The 19,652-nt window shown below is 31.7% G+C and overlaps 1 protein-coding gene and 1 non-coding gene across 3 annotated transcripts in view; one reads left to right on the top strand and one right to left on the bottom strand.

The window, feature by feature from the left end:
- LOC147064824 (uncharacterized) overlaps positions 1 to 19,652 on the bottom strand; it is an 873,679-nt gene that overhangs the window by 457,916 nt on the left and 396,111 nt on the right. The gene's annotated exons all lie outside the window — the stretch shown is intronic.
- On the top strand, positions 9,744 to 9,815 carry TRNAG-UCC (transfer RNA glycine (anticodon UCC)). Its single transcript has one exon. It is a non-coding gene; the product is annotated as a tRNA-Gly (tRNA).

Here is a 19,652-nt window from a genome sequence, read left to right as displayed (position 1 = left end):
TTAAATATTGAGATATTGTACACAATGCTGCGTCCACAATGGTTATTATATATTATAGTCCACCCAAAATAAAACTAAATAAATACGCACCTATCTAGTTTCAAAGTATTAAAATTCTTTACATTACGACGATAAATTGTATGCAATAAAGGTATTATAGGGCAGTGTATAATTTCAGCTTACAAACAAAAACAAAAAAGTTCAACCAAACTTGAAAGTTTATATACCTACCTATTTAAAGGTTCTTAACCTAAAAAGACTTCATAATACGCTAACTCAAAAAACTTGATAAGTATCTTATAAACTTCTTTGTAAATAAATAAATACCTACATAAGCTTTGTCGAATTTCATTTTTTTTCTTCATATAAACCTTACTTGAACTAGGACCTCGTTGAAGAGCTTTTTCGGATGTTCTGTACGCTACCCTGTTACACAACATGTTGCGTAAGATCAAATTAATGTTTGAAGAGGATCAACCAATTCAACTCGCGCATAGTCGATACAATCTCGAATCCTTTAACTTTAGCCAGTCCTTGGTCGGATGACAAGATAACGTGCGCATGGGAGTAGATGGTTTGCGATTTAAATAAACGGAATCGAACCGTCTAGGTACAAAATAAAAATTAAATATAATTTATTACATTTTAAGGGAGGATATTTAGGTACATGTGTAATAGAAGAATAAGGATTCCGCCCAACTTTTACAATCTACAGCCTCTTCATTCAGCAAATAATTATGCTAGTAAGTATGGTTTTTGTTTATAAATTACATGACTACATAAACATAAGACTAAAAAGAAATCTTAGCCTCTTTACGGATATCTTCACGTTTTTTTTTGTCTAATCACTCTAATCCAGCATCTTTCAAACTTTTTTTTACCTGACGGCACATTGGAGAAAGTGAGATTTGTTCAAGAGCACACCAATTAAAAATCTAAAAAAATATATAATAATATGTAAGTACTTTATTAACATGAATAAAAAAATCTTAGTGTTTGTAAATTGTTTATTAATGAGAAGGATTCAAGTTTCAATTGATTTTGAATTATGTAAAAACACGGATCTAACTTAGATAAACAAAACCGTAACTCTCTATAATATAATATTAATAATCCGTTACATATACCTAAATATATAATATTGTTTCTGTTTTTAAATTCTATTTCCATGAGCGATGAGAAAATTAATTCGCAATTATATGACGATTCAAACTGCAGCAGAGGTTGTATTAGCTAATCGATGATATTGTCTCCAAACCGAAATCCAAAATACTGACAACTCTAGCTCAGAAAATGAGTTTTTGTGTACGGGATCGTTGTTAAAATATATTAAATTTTCTTCCACTGTATAAGTCAGGTGTGTACTGACGTAATTTGCGAAAGGATTAATGACCCACTTGTATATTTGCTAATTGAGTGATGGAAAATACTGCAAATAAGCTTTCTACAATCTTCTGCACTTCTCATATTTTTTTTGAAAATATGTTACAAAAACGAAAAAGAAGCTTCGGTACTTAGGAACCAATCAAACTGTGAGTTTTAGTGTAAAACAATTTAATATATAAACAGATTCAGATATCTTTCTTCGCGGCACACAGTTTGGTAAACACTGCTCTAATCCCTTGATTAAAAAAAACTATTTCCGTAATTCCGGGAGTATATTGTCGGACAACGAGAAATCGGCGACGACAGGAAGTCGCTGTAGTCGCATCTAGAAGACTTTTCAGTGACGTACCTGTCATGGCGGCAACGCGTGCTAGTTGCGTGTTTAAAATAATGTATCGGCGTCCATTTAAACGCGACATTTTTTCTTCTGAACCAAAAGTTTACTAATAATAGTTTCAACATAATATCTGATCGTTGTAGACATATTTTTATTATAAAAAGTTTCAAATTACGTGAATTGATAGATACGTACACCGCGGTAGCGTAAAATGAAATGATAAATTTGGGGGCGTTTCTCATTTTAAAATGGAAATGGGGTTAGCTACACTGGAGGGGATTGTTAGTTTACAGTTTTAACACGTGGACAAGACGTTCCTGTTCGACAATATGTATATTTATTAGGTACCTACATTACATTATGATATTTTAAAAAATCTAAAAATCGCAAGCCGGGCGTACTCCACTGGCAGGATCGCATAATAATAATAATAATAATAATAATAATAATAATAAAAAAGAGTTTTCACCCCCTCCCTACAACGGATTTATTTGCTATTTGCATAGCCGACGTTCCGCATTCCGTTTCTTGCATTTGAGCCACCACGGGACCACTTCTAGAGGGGGAGTAGGGGGTGCCGTAGACCCTCCGCCATACTTTATGTCTTGTAATTGAATGCACGATCACGCCTCGGCGCTAAATCGGGCGGCTGGAGGGACAGGATATCAGCGACTGCCATCTAACGGCGGAAATGCAAGAATGCGAGATTGACGTCGTGTAAAACTGACGCCGACGCTCGAAAGAAATAAAAAGTGTAGGGTAATTCCAATTGAATGCGTTTATGACTATCCGTTAAAAATACTTATATAAATATAAAATCTATGTCTATTAGATATCATTTCAATTCATTATGAAGCTTTAAATATATTAAAATCTATCAATCCCTATAAAAATAATCAGACAAATCAAAAATACAATTTTACAAAATCTGCTTAAAAAATAGGGTTCGACTGTAGAAGATTTGGTTACATGTAAATTGTACGTAAAATATTTCACCGTAAATAAATAATATCACAGTTCGCCGTGAGTTTTCTTATCGAAAAGAGATGACGTATAAATACTATATGGTCTCCAATTTTATTAGATTCAGTATGAAAATCAATTCAATTTTCATAGTTTATTTCGGCGAAATTCGTGAATTCAAGAATAAAAACCTAACCTAACCTAATAAATAATCCAGGATATCGGCTATTTTCCTAATTTGTTTGCTACTGGCTTCCTATAAAGTATAAATCGACAAGAACCGTGTTTTATTTAGACATTAATTTTATGTCAGTATTGTACGACCCAAAGAGGTTGGACGGTCTTTAATATACGGCCATATATTTCCGACACAACATTTCACGGTGAACTGTGATACGGCGATCTTCTCGTATCCGTAGACTTGTAAGTAAGCAGTTAACTTATCACAGTTTACTGTGAGATGTTGTATCAGAAATATATAGCCGTATCAAAATCATGTATAAATAAAACACGTAATAAAAATTACCCGAATAATATTATAAGGAAAAGGCAGAAGAAAAAAATATCTGCATAGATAACTAAATTACAAATACAATCGTATCGTATAATTTATATAAAGCTCTGGTAGGTGCTCGTTAGTATCAAGTCGAACAAATATCTGATAATAATGACACCGTTATTGTCAACCAAATTACTGTTCTTGTTGAATCTAATACAATTGGGACTTTACTGTCTACAATGCTTCTCGACCAATGCGTTTTTTTTTTATCTCAATGCTACACGGTCATTTCTTTCCGGCAAGATAGCTCACGGCAAACTATGGTACGGCGGAACGTATACATAAAATGTAAATGTCACGTGTTTATTATTTATTTTTCAAATTAAAAAAAAAACAATTTTTACCAAAAAACAAAAATTAATTATTCGGTTGTCTTCATCAATTGTCACATTTTTAGATTATTTTGTTTTACTATTTTCTCATATTATTATGTATGTAAAATAATATGCTAAAAGCTAAGCGATATATTATTTTAATACCTATATTCCAAACAACTATTTTAGGATATGGATCTATATTTATGTTTAGTCAATGAAAGAAAATGTATTTAAAAAATAAATTCCCTTGAAACGAAGAAATGAATCTATTTGCAAAGATTGAAATTTCGAAATGGTTACCACATTTACATATTAGGACATAATGTTGTATCACGAACTGTTGTAAATATTGTCACTAAAATGTCAGCGATCAAGAAAATAGGCATTATTATCGGCCATTTATTTTCGCTACGGAACGATTTACCAAGCACCGCCTGATTTTCAGCAGCATGCAACCCGCCTTGCAGAACTATGAAGTTTATTGCCTGCTCGTCCCATGCCAAGGCGTTAGTTTGAACGGATTTATTCCGGGAAAGCGGTCAGGCTATCTGCATGCCTGTCGACACTACAATAATAATTCTATTTAGCGAAAGCTCAAACATCGGGCGGGTATAACATTATTGTACACTGCAGTGGCGTTACTATAGTTTTATAGTTAGTAAGATCCGTATAATATGTGGTCCTTCAAGTAGTTTTGCTAATGCCCCATTCTCACGTGGCAATTTTTATGGTTCAACTGTATGTTAAATGACTGTCCAATAATGCCTACTTTTTCCAAAATTTGACTTAAAACCAGTTTATGTTATATATTTGAGATTAAAAAATATTAATCTTGTAGATTCATTCAGATGTTGGAATCCAAAGAAATGAGAAAGCAAATAACAGATAAGCGAATACAGCAACTATCAATAGGAGCATAGTTAAACTTCCCATACCTTATAATAACTGTTTTAAATTACTTATTCAAGAAAACAGCTAAAATATATACACAGAAAATACGTTTAACGTATTTAACGAACATGGTATAATAAAGGCGAAACGTATTTAGGCAATCGAATTACAGTAGTCAAACCAGTGCTCGGAATGGAAAAGTTAAGGCCATACTTGGCTAACTATACTAAGGCCAGTTGGCATATATGATCCCCCTTAAGGGTAAGCTCTACAGAATTGCCCTTGAGAATTGAAAATATGATTTTTTTATATGTGGTCCGGAATTGTTGGTCTACTAGCAATATACAAAGGTCGCCGACAATGCTTGTGTCAAATGTAAATGGTCTCTAAATTAAATTTAAATCATAAACACGGTCGACGTGAAGACAGAATGGGGTGACCAAAAAATAATATCTTCTAATATAGGTAGGTACGTAAATGTTACTAAATTCAATTTGTTAATCAACTGTTTGGGAGAAAGTATTGCAACCAATATGATGGTGACATTTTCAATTATGTGGTTGCCACAATATAAACTTAATAATATATTAATAACTTTTTAACCTGAAATTGTCCGAGAATTAAACATACGAAGGATGTTGAAATGCATATCTACCTACATTTTTATTTCATGTGCTATCCAAAAAACATTAATAATGAATAGTGTTTATTTGTAATGTTTAGGACCTACGTATTAAAAATAATAGGTATTGTTTAATTCTAATGCATATTTTTTAAAACGTAGAATTTAGTGTCTGCCTATTATAAAAAGAAAGTGACTTTTTATTGACTGCTCAACTTCACTTTCATACTAGTGAAACAAGTGGTAGGTAGAACCATTATTGCATGTAAAGGCAATGGGCGAAATAATTTATATCATGAGTGCCTAAAAATAATTATTAACATACAGTCACTAGATACATTATTTTTTTATTAGTCCATCCGACTGGCGGGCGACGCCAGGGCTGTCGACGCAATTAATTATATTGTACTTTTTAAATTTTATTTAAGGTGCATTGGGGTAATTCCGAATATGGGTATATTCCGAAAGTTCAAAAATTCTACCAATCGAAGCGATATTTTCCTATTGGCAACATTTAGTCTAGACACCATGTTCATTGTGCTCGCCTCGACAGTCGTCGCTAGTCGCTAGTGTCAACAATGCGTGCATACCATCAAGTTTTTTCGGAGAAGTGTTTTTCGCGTCATTTTTGCTGATTCGTAATTACCCCAACTTACATATCTCGGAATTCTGGTAAGTTATTTGAATAAGTGATTGCTTTTACGATAGATTATCGTTTTTTACGAATTGTGAGAGGAATACAATGTCCTAGCTGTGTTTTTAATTTTTTTTCGGAAATACCCCTTTGGGGTTATTCCGATATATATTCATTCCGCAATAGCCCACTTAACTTTTTCATTGTAATTGGCAGTGCTTCTCAATCTGTAAAGATACTAAAATTATATCTAATTTAGATGTACATAATATACTTAATTAAATTAATATTAAAGTAAGTAAATTTAGCGTCGTCCTAATAAGAAGCTATCGCACGTCCTATTATATATAATCTTGGGTAAGTGCGGTAACACCAGCCTTCACTTAACAGCATAACTAGTGTATCCGACATCATGAGCGAATATAACGATTCTGATATTATAGATTATCTTGATTTTGAAGTATTGATGGATGAATACTCTGAAGATGATTTTAAAATATACATGGAAGAACCAAGGTCACAAAAAAAACAAAAGATGTGTAATATGGTGAAAGTTTAACTGACGAAAAGATGCTCACCAACAACGATTCAAATTCTCTCTGTACTAAGAGTAAAGGTGTTTGCAAAAAAAGTAAAGGTAAAGAAAATCAAGCGGATAAAACAGACAAAAAAAACGAAGAGAAAAGACACATTGATGTTTTTATAAAAGGAAAAAATATCACAACTAGAGAAGACTCAAAAGAAAAGGGCAAAAATGAACAACTGCTACTAAAACTGAAAAATAAAGATATAGTATACAAAACTCAAGAAAAAGACCCCCAAGAAGAAGGAAAATTACAAATTAAATGATTCAGTGCTTGTCAGATATTCAATCAGAAAAAAATGGAGGTACTATATTGCGTTCATAGAAGAAATAATAAAACATGAGGAAACATACTTCTCTATCAACTTCTTAAAAACTATGAGACCGCAGCAGCAGCTAACCTTTATTACGACCAAAAGAAAAGATAGTGACAAAGTTCCAGAGTCATTATAGTGAAGAAGATAGATATACAAAAAAAAGTGCTGATGAAAAAGAATATTACTTATGTAATGATAAAGATAGAATTTATTTTGACTGATTGCGTACCAAACCAATAGATCATTATTATGTATATATGAGGCTTTCAGACCGTGTCTTAATCAATTCTGTTATATTTTTTTAACAGTGTAGCCCGCATTTTAGTTTTAGGTTTGCAAGCAGGAATAAATTATAAGTTTATGCCATAAAAGTAGATGAAAATGATTAAAAAGACAAGTTCCAACTTTGATTTAACATTTTTTATGTTGACTAATTTCATTGTATGGGTATGAAGAAAGTTTATTTTGCTATGCAAAAAGCAGTTAGTAAACAAAAGACATCTTTATAAAAAATATTGTTCTATCAAGGTAAGCAAATAAGAATGTAGACTCAAATAAATAAAATAAAATAAAATGATTTTTAAAATTATCACTTTCTTTGATTTTCCCCGTCTTTATTTTATTGATTTAAGGTGGTAGGTACTTGTGTCATATTGAGATATTTTTTCTCATTATTTGTCACCGGTGGGAACAAAACTGGTAGTGACAACCGGGAATAAACCTGCTCTGCTCCATCCCGTTCCACAATCCCTATAATCCTAAGTACTTAACTGAAATGTTGAGAACCACTATCTTTTTTTGGGGTAATTCCGAACTAATAGTATCAAAAGTTAGGGATTATGGAAACTATTAACAAAAATGATGATATTTTGTGTTAGGAGTAATTACGGTCGAAAAAGAAAGGTAAACCTTCGGTCAAAGTGCAATAAAATCAACTTTTGAATAATTTCGGAATTACCCCAAGATAGTTCGTAATTTCCCCAATGCTAAGAAAAAATGACTCAATATTTCAAATTCTCAATTTAAAGAACCCAACTATATATTCAAGAATCTAATATATATTTATCATACATCTTTTCTTTAAGTACACAGGGGTAAAACAATAATGGCAGTAAATATAAAACACTTTGAATAATTAACCGAAATATATAACCTCTAGTCATCTCATAGAAATTCCTGTCGGAATTACCCCAATGCACCTTATAATATATTTTATTCAAGTTTTGTGCATCTAATGCCGGGTCCACACTGGCAACATGTCGCGCGACAACCTCGATAAATTTTACGATAATTATCATAATGGCTTAAGAAATTTTACGATAATTATCATACTTATCGTAAAATTTAACGAGGTTGCCGGCGACATGTTGCCAATGTGGACCCTGCATAATATCCACTGTGGTTCACGTAGTGGAATGGACCTGTTGTTTCTGTGGTCAACTAATTCAAGAAGTAAACACCCATGATAGAATTTTTCTAGTTTTAGTTGCATTATATTCCAAAACTCATTTTGGATTTTATAAATGGAAATTTCTTGGTGTACATAGTTAACAAACCTACGAATAAAAAAAGACAGGAAGGAACATACTGATTCATCGCCATAAAAACTGGCAACCAAATTCGCCATTTTGGAAAGCGATGACTTTGCGAAAACAAATATCGTGTGGTCTGCACGTGTGCGGTAAACTTAAATAGGTAATTTTGTGTATTTTATGTTTGTGTATCATGCATTGTTGGCCATATTTTCCGGTCTTTCTTGATTGCCGTGACACAATATGTTCCTTCCAGTCTTTTTTATTCATAGAAAAAAAACAGTATGTTGTATTAGTTATATAACGTATTATGTATGAATCTGTAATAAAATAATACACAATTAAAATATTTTCAAATTGAAAAAAACACATTTTCATAGCTTTGAGCCGTGCTCACTCATGAATGTCGAATATTCTTCATTTAGGTAAGTATATACAAATTTTGATGTTATCTTGCAAATTAAACTGGTATCTGACCTTTTCACTATATTATACATGTACCTACATGCAAATGTATTGTTTTCAAATAATTGATATGGATTATATATCATCGTATTATTTTCTCGAAATCATAAACATACTATAATAGTATTTGAGTATCAACCTACGCTCAATTTGAATTAGGTAATAATAATACTATGACGAAATTAACATTTTAAAAATATTAATGCATATAATATTTTGACAGCCCTGTTTTCTGATCGGCGGACACGTGCAGTTGTTTATCAAATAATAATGTGTAAGACGGCCGACAATGCCAATAATATTTTTTTTTTTTTTTAAATAAAATCTCCGATGATTAGTGATTTTTGCGAAAATGTCGATTTAAATTAACGTCCTAACGACGCCGATGTCCTTTTGATACTAGATTATATTTCAATCTCCTCCTCTTGAGCCCCCTCTTAAGGGGGAGAGGCATGCCAGCAGAGAACCTAGCGGAAAAATACGAAGCTAACAATTTGAGATTTTTTTTTGAATCGAGCTTCAATATTGGGACCATGACTAAAATAAATTTTTATATAAATAAAAAGGATTTCAAGTTATACACATTTATATTTTTATAAAAATCGATGTTTTTTAAAATAAATATAAAAAATATTAAAACGATGAATTAGTCAAAAATCTAAACGACAAAAAATCTAAAACTTTAAACTAAATTTTAATAATAAATATGATCATAAAATATAATGTAATAATAAGATGTGACCCTGCAACGAATTCACATTTTATTACATTTTTTACAATAATTGTAAGTTTATCTTTAAATTAAAAAAAAATAAAAAACCTTTTTAAGGTTTTCAGATACATATTTATTAATTAATACAGTTGAAATTGTAAATAATCAAAAAAAAACTCAAATTGCAAGCTTCGTATTTTTCCGCTAGGTTCTCTGCTGGCGTGCCTATCCCCCTTAAGAAAAATAAAAATATCATTTTTTCCCGACAGTGTAAATCGCAATTAATTATTAGTATTTTATTAATTTACTATTATAAAAAAAAACTATTTACTTATCAATAAGCATAATAAGAATATAAGAAGTACGAACTTATTTTGTTTGACATTAAATAAACTTGAATGGAATATTCGTCGCTTTCTACACGGGCGATGGTGGTGTAATGGTCAGCATAGTTGCCTTCCAAGCAGTTGATCCGGGTTCGATTCCCGGCCGTCGCACACCTTTTTTTATATTTTTTATTTATTTTTGTTATCTGTCCATTATTATTGCTATTCATCATATTATAATACAGATTTAGTTAGTAAAATAATGTAGTTATATATATCATATTACCAAATGTGTTACATTTTAAAAAATATTTTTATTTGATTCGAAATGATAAAAATTCTATGGTATAAAGTAGTGATTTTTAGAACGATTATAATATTATTATTGTACTTACGTACTTGCCATATTTAACGTGTACCCTTTTTTATAAATGATAAAATGTCAATTGCATGAACCAGTACTAGGTACATTTCTTTACCGACTAATCTCCCAAAAATCCTGGATTCAATAAAAGGTACATACGGTTATTAGTTAAAACAATACTGTCAGCCAAAGTTTAATTTTTAAAGCATATCACAAAAAAATCATTAACAAAGAGCACTGGCTCATTAAGGTAATCGTCGAGATAAATTTTATAATATATAGAAGTACCACTTCTTACACGTTCTTCCACAACCTTGTTTCGTTGCAGGTAACTACTACACTATGTTTTATAACAATTATTAATAACACAGTAAGACCCCGATTTAACGTGCCCGGATTTCAAGTTTTCCGCTTTTTCTTTCATTTAATACCCAATTTTATATTTTTATTTCCCGGAATTTACGTCTGAAATATATATATTCAAAATTAAATAAAAATTAATTAAACACATTCAATTGAATATTGAGGTGGCGACGCATATGAGCATTTCTTTTACAGACACTTCTGCAGCATCCAAGGAAAAGTTTACAAAACGTAATTGATTACTTTATCAGGGTGGTCACACACAACTGTGTAATTCTCCGCGTTGGCTCAAATGCTATGGTTAGGTACTTGTTGCTGAATATTGACATAACTACTTTTACGTTTTGTTTGTCAAGTAGCCTGTTGTTTCTTCTTTTATTCATTTCTGTGCATATTAGTATTAATTATGAAACCTTAAAATCAATTTATTATTGAAAAAAAATAATATAAACAAGCCAAAAATAAGCACGAAAACAATTGTATGATTTTTTTATATTTTTTTTTTGTATCAGTCCCTTTAAAAACATTAAATCAGGGTTTCACTGTACAACAAAATATGTAGCAATGTGGCACCGGCCTAATAAACATTGAACAGTCCTGTGCATGGCCCCCACATCCTGAAACGGGCCCCATGGCTAGAATCTTTGGCAGGCCCCCTACCTATCGCTAAGGTTAAAGGCAGTGTGGCACTATACAAGCATTTTCCAAAAGAAATGCTATTCGAGGTAAAGTTAAAAAACATCTACTTAAATTACTACACACAATAATCAGAAATTGTATCGCATAACCACATATTTTAAAATTTTAATATCTTTTTACAACTATTAGTGCAAAAAGGCCAGAGCCCTGTCACCCCTCCACCCCTTGTGGGGTCCATGGTCCTGTGTGTTCTGATTGATAAGTTAAAGAAAACCCTTTTTAGTGGGGTTGAAAAATTGCAAAAAGCAATTTGGTGTATGCGAGGTCTTAAGTAATTTAGGGTAAACGGGATTTTGTCTATCAAAGTCTCTTTTAATTACGCTTTAATTCCCCATAAATTAAAACTTACGAAAGAAGAACGTCTCCGTGGCAATATGCTGGGACAGTTTTCAAGTAAGTTTTATGAAAATGGTAAGAGATGGCGCTTAATTTACGTGTAAAATAAAATATAAGTACATATATACTACCTTTTCACAACTCGAACAGGCGAGCTATGAATTTACAACAGCGATTCCCAATTAAATTCAGCTTCAGCAAAACGCTTTTATAGTTTAACTATAAAACAACACTTAATATTTTGGTTCTAGGTCAAATATCTGAAGGTTGAATTTTTATAGAAATGTCATGTCCGAATCAGTGACGTCCCTAGGCAAAACGCCGTTCATAGGCAGAATTTTAACGCCGTCCCCTTACAGTTTTAGTTTCAAATAATTGCAGCGCTAGGAATGGAGCAGAACGCACCGAAGCGCCGTTCCTGTTCGTGAAATCCTTGAGAATACCGCTCCGTCTCGTGGAATCCTCGAATATACCGTTCCTGCTAGTGGAATCCTAGACGATAGCGAGACGTCTCGTAAAATTCTCGAGCCTCATCAGAATATGAAAGAAACGCGAATCCAGCAGATACAGGTTCAAGTCCCGTCGTTTGTCGTATTTTACAACGTTTCTCTTAGCTCGTATTCTAATTTGTCCGGTGGTTCTTTGTCCGGTACAAATCTTGCAATCGATTTTTAACTAACTTCCCGACTAGCTAGACATTTGAAACTTTTAGAATATATCAGAACACGATGCCAATGCATTTTTTAATACTTTTAGCCATCTTTAAATAGAATTGAATTCATTTTCCGTTAATTCTGTTTTGTATGAAACGTTATTTTGACACCATTATTGGTTGCTAGGGGTCTGGGGTCCTAGCAACTAAATTATTAATATATACGTGCGTTACTATGGAAATCAATATGACATGTCAAGTACATTTTTTTTGATCGTTTAAGCTAGTCAAGTCAAGTTTATATGGTTCAACAGAAAATTTAAAAACGTTTTATATAAAAAGTTATTTTTATCTTGTAATTATTTTCTACAAAAAACGATTTTTTTAGTGTATATATGCATGAAATGTTTTCAAATTATGTATATTCAATATATAGAATGTTACATTCTGAAATCTTGTGTCTTATTAATACAACTAACTTATTGTAATTGTTAAAAGAAGTGCTAATACTACGATACAAAAATATGAAACCTACCCTCGATAGCTGCCGATAGCAGTCTTGTGTATAGAATAGATGCGCTACAATAGTTATTCCGTGACGAAGTTACAACTACTTAGAAAATTAATACTATAGACCGATGGTACTTCATGAAATTTTAATTTACCATTGGTGAGTGCGCATATATTATGCCGGAAGGCAAGTGGGAATATTACAATACTTAAATCAATTAGAATTTACAACTATTAATTGTTGGCAGAGTAGTTTATGGAAAAGATGTCACGAATAAATAATTAAAAAAAAAAAAAAATTGTCTCCAATAAACTTGCAAATTAATTGTTAATTTCGTTATTGCAGATCTTCTGGCATAGAAAACTCGAAATTGCTTTTCGTATAGAATAAATAAAAATAATTATTACCTGGTTAATAGCATGGTTTATAAGTCAATATTGTGTGAAGACAACGAATATTTTGTAATGACTTCTGAATAAAAATGCATTTTTCTGATTTAATATGCTAGGAATTTTCGCTAACAAACAACGCCTAAGAAAGCTCGGATGATAAAACTTCCCTTTTAATTATTTTTAATTATCTTTGCACCCATAATTCCGCTCAAAGTATTTAGTGAAACGCTCAAATTCTCTACCTTAAGTAAGCGCCCGCTCGGTGCAATAACCTAGGACCAAGGTATCCTCCTACTGGAAGCCTTCAGGGACTTGAAAAGGACACTTTGTAAATTTGGTATCCACTCAAAAGCTTGCGAGGGTTATTAACTAAATGACGGAGCTTTCGGAGACGGCGAAAGCTTTCAGTCACCTCATTGTGCATTTGATCTCTGAGAGCTAATTTCCGGAAAACGTATCCGTCAAATTAACTTTAATATTTAAAACCCATTAGACGATTTATAACGAGGGAGGTTTTATGAGAATAATTATTCCGTTACAGGTCGCTGAGAGACATTTTTGATGACATAAACAGCCTGCAGTTGTTGGAAGAATAATGATAAAATGTTTTAATTCAGAAGCTTAGGAATAAAACGAACTAAATGCACAAGTAACCAAGTTAGAGTTAAAAGTTAAGTAGGTATGCGATTATAATATGTACATTGTTGACAAATTTAGGTACATATTTATTTGTATTTATTGGTATTTGAAGAGGTATAAAATTAAACCAGATATGTACATACACACTGTAGAGTTGGGTATTTCCCGAGAAAATTTCAATCTCGAGACTCGCGATTCCCCGAAATGATAAAATTTTGAATTCTCGAGATTCGGGATTTCCGGAAAAGAGTTTTCGAGAATTCTCGAGAAATCGGGAAATTTAAAAAAACCTATAAAAATCCTGAAATCAGTGTAAAAAGAGACAATTTCCAAAAAAATATGTTTTTTTTTATTTATATAACAGAAGTAGGAAAACATAAATAATTCAAAACATTACTTATTAAAATAGAATTTCAAAAAATACAGACTGTCAATCGCGTACGCTTTTGACACAAAATTCCTTGATGTTGCAAAAATTGCGCTCATTTTGAGTCGAAGTTGGCTTAATTGTGTTAAATGGCTCGATCAGTCCTTGAAAGTTTTGTGTTTTCTGTCCACTTTTTTCATATAGAAAATCGTTTTTTCAATTGATATTTGATAATAAAGAAATCCCGAATCCCGAGAAAAAATTCTCGATATCCGGGATTTCCCGAAATGTTAAAAATTTCAATTTTCGTACACTCGAAACTCTATGTACATGTAATGGTAATAATAATAATACTGGTTACTTAAGAATTCATACAGTACAATGCAATATTAGTAATTAATGATTATAATTTTCCACTTTGATATTAAATTGTTATTCTTGATGGAAATAGACTGTATAAAGTATTTTACATACATAATTCAGAAACACTTCAGAAACATACAAATTAGAAAGAATCAAAAAATATATAGCGTCAGGCGGAACTTGAACCTGCATATATCGGGTTCCGATTCCGAAGTATTACAACTATTCCAAGTGTTTCATTCTGAAATCCAATGAATTATTTTTTAAATAATAAAAAAGTTTATTATTTTACATAATTGCACAACGACCAGTTTCAATAAGTAATACAATAAAATCTCTATTTTATTACATTGTTTTCGTTCGTTTGAGCGAAGGCTTTATAATAAAATTTCATAAAAACTGATAAAAAAAATCTATGCTTGCACTCAATAGTTTTTCCAGCATGAAAATAACGATTAAATAAAGAAAATAGTTAATTATAGCGATTCCCTAAATTCTTACGTTCGTGCATTGGAGTAGTATTATGAATCAGCTAACGACTACCGGAGACCTTATGGGGGATCCTATATGCCAACAGAGAACCTGGCGGAAAATACGAAATACAATTTGAGATTTTTTTGTTGTTGATAATTTACAATTATTTCAATTGTATTAATTAATAAATATGTATCTGAAAACATTAAAAAGATTTTTTTTAATTCAAAGATAAACTTACAACTTACAATTCGTTGCAGAGTCACATCTTATTATTGTATTATATTTTATGGTCATATGTATTATTAAAATTTAGTTTATTAAGTTTTCAATTTTTTGACGTTTAGATTTTTGACTAATTCATCGTTTTAAACTTAATAATTCGTATTTTCGTAGCTTCGTATTTTTCCGCTAGGTTCTCTGTTGGCATATAGGATCCCCTTTGATTCAGTATATAAATAAAATGCAATAGCATAATTCAGTAGGCGATTGACAAGTCTTTAAAAATAATTACACGCAGCGAGTTCATTCAAGTAAACGAAATTAGTAATTTTAGAAACATGATAATATTGATTTCGGTTTAATTCAGGAAATATATGGTGACAAAATTTGATAGTGACGATGAAACAGAATACATCTTGCAGGATTGAATTTCATTTCACGATACCCAATGCTCTAAGATTAAAATCTACAACTGTATAATTTAAGATAAAAAATATCAGGCAGCTAGGCTCTTAAGTAACTGTCATTTAAACAGATTCAATTTGTAGATAACAAGAATTAATATTATAATATATGGGTACCGATTGAGTTACTAAATGTCGGAATCAATTATTTAAAAGTTTCGTAAATAATTATAAGATTATCGGTATAAAAAACAGAATCCGTAGCAGTGTTACCAACTGTCATTCACAAAACTATGCCAGAAGAAAATAGATAGATTTTCTATACTCATATACTTATGTAGATTCTGTAGCAGCAAATATATGCATGTAAAATTTAATTAGGTAATGACAGTAAATGATATTTTCATTTGTTTTCAAAATCTTGCAAAAATGACTATAAAAATAATTTGGTGCAAGTCGGTTATGGGAAGCCATCGGCAAACACATATTGAAAATAGCCGATATACAGGATTATTTGTTAGGTTGGGTTAGTTTTGGTTAGGTTAATTTAGGTTAGGTTAGATTTTTATTTTTGAAATTCATGAATTTTGCCAAAAATCGGCTATGACAATTAGCGCGGTTCCGGCCTGGCTTCCCCATAACCGACTTGTACCAATAATTTATTTCTTAATAATAATATCCGACGAAAAGTAATGCATAGGTATATTATTGAATTAAGTATGTCTCAAATTAACTACCATTTTTGATTTAAAAATATTTATTATAATAACTCCAGAGAACGTATTTCTACACATAATTAATTATTTCTCCCGTTCTTGAAATATATATAATCTATATGAAAACGATCATTTGCGCAGTGCAATCCAATCTGCGAATCGAAAAGTATCTGAATATCATTACAGTCCCTCAATGAAAGCAAATAATGGTAATTCAATACGGACGTTCTCATTCGCCGCGCTGATACGCCTGATTTATGCCATGCAGATGTTTTAGCTTTACTACACTAGAGTGACTTCTCTCTGTGACTGTGACTGGATTCTCTCATACTCCACGGCACTGGTATGCGGGTCAAAAGAGCCACAGTAAGGATATTTTATAATTGGCATTCATATTTGATTATTTACTATGAAAGTGAGTAGACGCTTTCGAGATTTATCCTCTCAATTACCTAAACTTATAGCGTGGCAAATTTTAACATCGTCAAACGAATGGGAAAGAGACGAAAAGTTATACATAGTATTATAAGCAGAAAATAGAAAACCTTGACCACATTATGACATAAGTACAGCATTCTCCAACTCATTATAAAATGCATGAGCATTGAGAAACTTAGCAGAGGATGACTCCACATTTTGTGGTTTAAGTATCTCCATGATTATAGTGCAGCTCCATCGAACTCTTCCATGTAACAGAATAAAGATCGCTTTTCCGGTGATGTGCCATAGGAGATGATATGAGAGAAACAATGAGTGTATAAGCCAAAGAACAAAAAGCACACATATTTTTCAAAATCAAGAAACTGGGTAGGGCTAATGTGATTTATGTCACGATTGCTGACGTCGACATTACTTACACTCGAGAGGCCCTTCCAGAGATGTCCCGTGAGGGTAGGCAGATTGAGCGTCGCTTGGGGGCGGCAGTTACCCGAAGGGCGGCAAATCGATGAGAATCATTAGGTATATAAAGAAATAGTTACCTAAACTTAGTAATAATGGAAATATATTTCCATTAAAAAATTCAGCTCACAGGTTGGAAACAAAATGTATTAATTACTATAAAAGTTTTATCAGGAATATATTTTTTTTGTAGGGTTCGCAATGTCTAGTTTACTTCCGTTGTTCTTATACGTCACGTTCAGCAATGACACGTGCAGATTTGCGAATTATATTTGAATTGTAGATAGGTACATAGTTATCTAATTCAAAATACATCGAAATAGGTATGTTTATCTGTCGCTCGCGAGTTTTGGAAGTTGTCGGGTGTAATTTTGAATGTATCTGAAACCGTGGACTCGAAATATTGTCTATTGAGCCAGATATGGCATTTAGATTAGATTTAGTGGTATATATCCATACAACACATTTCAAGACATTGGTGTAATGAAAGGATGATATAAAATACTGTATAAACATATGTGGCGGCATTTTGCCACTCCCTAGGAGCGGCATTTTGTCTAGGAACGTCACTGGGCCCTTCCAACAATGTTTTGTTTTCTACACAAAATTATCGATTCTGACGCTAATGTGATACTATAATTTTCATTTTTTGTCTATCCACTAATAAATCTATGTTTCGCAACGTTTTATATATGTTTATAAGATTTAGAAGGTGAACATAACCTTATTACGGTCCTGCACCCGGCAAACACTTGGACAGTTTATGTGAAAACGCGTGAAGGATGATATTTATAAGAGATGAACGTAATCAGACAGTATTGAAATTCAAAGACGGTTCGTTACCTATGTGATTTCCTAATGCACATAGCCAATAAGTAAAACGTAACGTGCTGGTCAAAATATTTGTTTCTTATAACATAATAAACTATCTATAATATTATAGTTAGGTATATGACATATGCATGTCAACTATTATTTTGTATTAGAAATATTAATACAAGTTCTTTTATTAACGAATAAGTACATATTTGACGCGCTTACCTAGTGAATGCATTAATAGTATCTGAGGTATTTAAAACTACGGGTTTTTAAAAACACTTTAAATATTTAAAAATTGTTTTTATACCTAATCCATTACATAGTAGGTAATAAGGTTTTTGACTTGTTACTATATGCATTTGAAAGAATTGCATTCGTGGTGTGTATTATTTTGTCACAGGTGAGTGCGCATAGTGCCTGAAAAACATTATTCAAATAGAATAAGTACACAACTTAAATCAATTAGAATTTAAATCAACTATATTTTTTTGTTTTTACTGTATACCTATTACCAGATATGTACCACTAAAATGTGAATATTAAATTGAACGATTTTGTAAGACGTGGGCGGCTGAAATTGAGATGGCCAAGGAGGATTTAAGGATGCTCGTTCAAAGGAACTGAAAAATATCGGTGATTGACTACATTATAATTATCACAGAGAGGATATATTGGATATCTCATCATATGGACTTCACCATTTACATAGTACCTACCTATATAAAAATAATTTATAGTGGCCAATTTCGGAAACGTGGCCGCCATTTTGTGTTGTGGATAAAATTCAGGTGCCTCCACTTCCTGGACGATGAAGTATGGCAAGTTTGATGCTCTCCTCTAACTAATCCTCCACTAATCGAACAAAGATTAAAAATAAATGAACTAGAGTGAATACTTTCAAAATATAGATTAGTAGATCGAGATAATAATTTGAATTTATGTATGTACATTCAATATTGACATACTGAACATTTAATAGCGGGTATTAATCATAATGGCACTAAAATTTGGCAATTAAAATATTATTGAGCGTTTATTACTAAACTCCCATTACAACAATATCAGTAAAGAAATCAGAGATTTACAACAATCTGCGAGAACTGTTAATAATAGCCACTATAAAGATATAGTGTAATAAATTTATATGAGAATGCTATATTTTATCATCTCATAGAGTTGTTACTTAATTTCTTTTTGCATTGCAATAAAAGTTCTACACAGACGTATGTAGTGTATGTGAGATTTGAAATAAGATAAAGTTGCGTGTAATGGTTATCTGACAAAGATAAATTACTCCGCGGATAAAACTATTAGAAACAAACAAAATGTAGGTACTATGAAATGGCTTCCTTTGTGAGAGGCTACATTATTGCGAGACTATTTAATCCGATACTCGGGAAATCCTCTCGCAATAGACATTCAATACTAGTTATTACATCCTACTGTAAGTAAATTCTTGTAAATCAGTTTGATAAATAATCCAGGATGATAATCAATAATGCTTTGTTTGATAATATCGCATATATTTGAGCACCGCTTGTACTTAATTCAGTATTATAATAAATTTAAAAGGTTGAGATATTTTAAATAAAAAGAGATTATTATTATTGTGTTGCCAATGTTCGGAAGTATTTAAATTAATTATGAAAAGTTTACATCACAATTTGAACAGCATCACAGATAAACCATAAACGACATAAAATGAAGACTTGATGCCTAAGACCGAGATGCATGAAATATCACTATTTTGCTGTTTAGCGAATAACGGGAAAAAATAAATAAACATC

The sequence above is a fragment of the Rhyacophila brunnea genome, unplaced genomic scaffold, assembly GCF_057557595.1.
Source record: "Rhyacophila brunnea isolate RB1 unplaced genomic scaffold, BYU_Rbru_1.0 scaffold_7, whole genome shotgun sequence".
Lineage (NCBI taxonomy): Eukaryota > Metazoa > Arthropoda > Insecta > Trichoptera > Rhyacophilidae > Rhyacophila > Rhyacophila brunnea.
The sequence above is the reverse complement of the archived record's forward strand: the minus strand, read 5'-3'. Positions and strand labels throughout refer to the sequence as shown.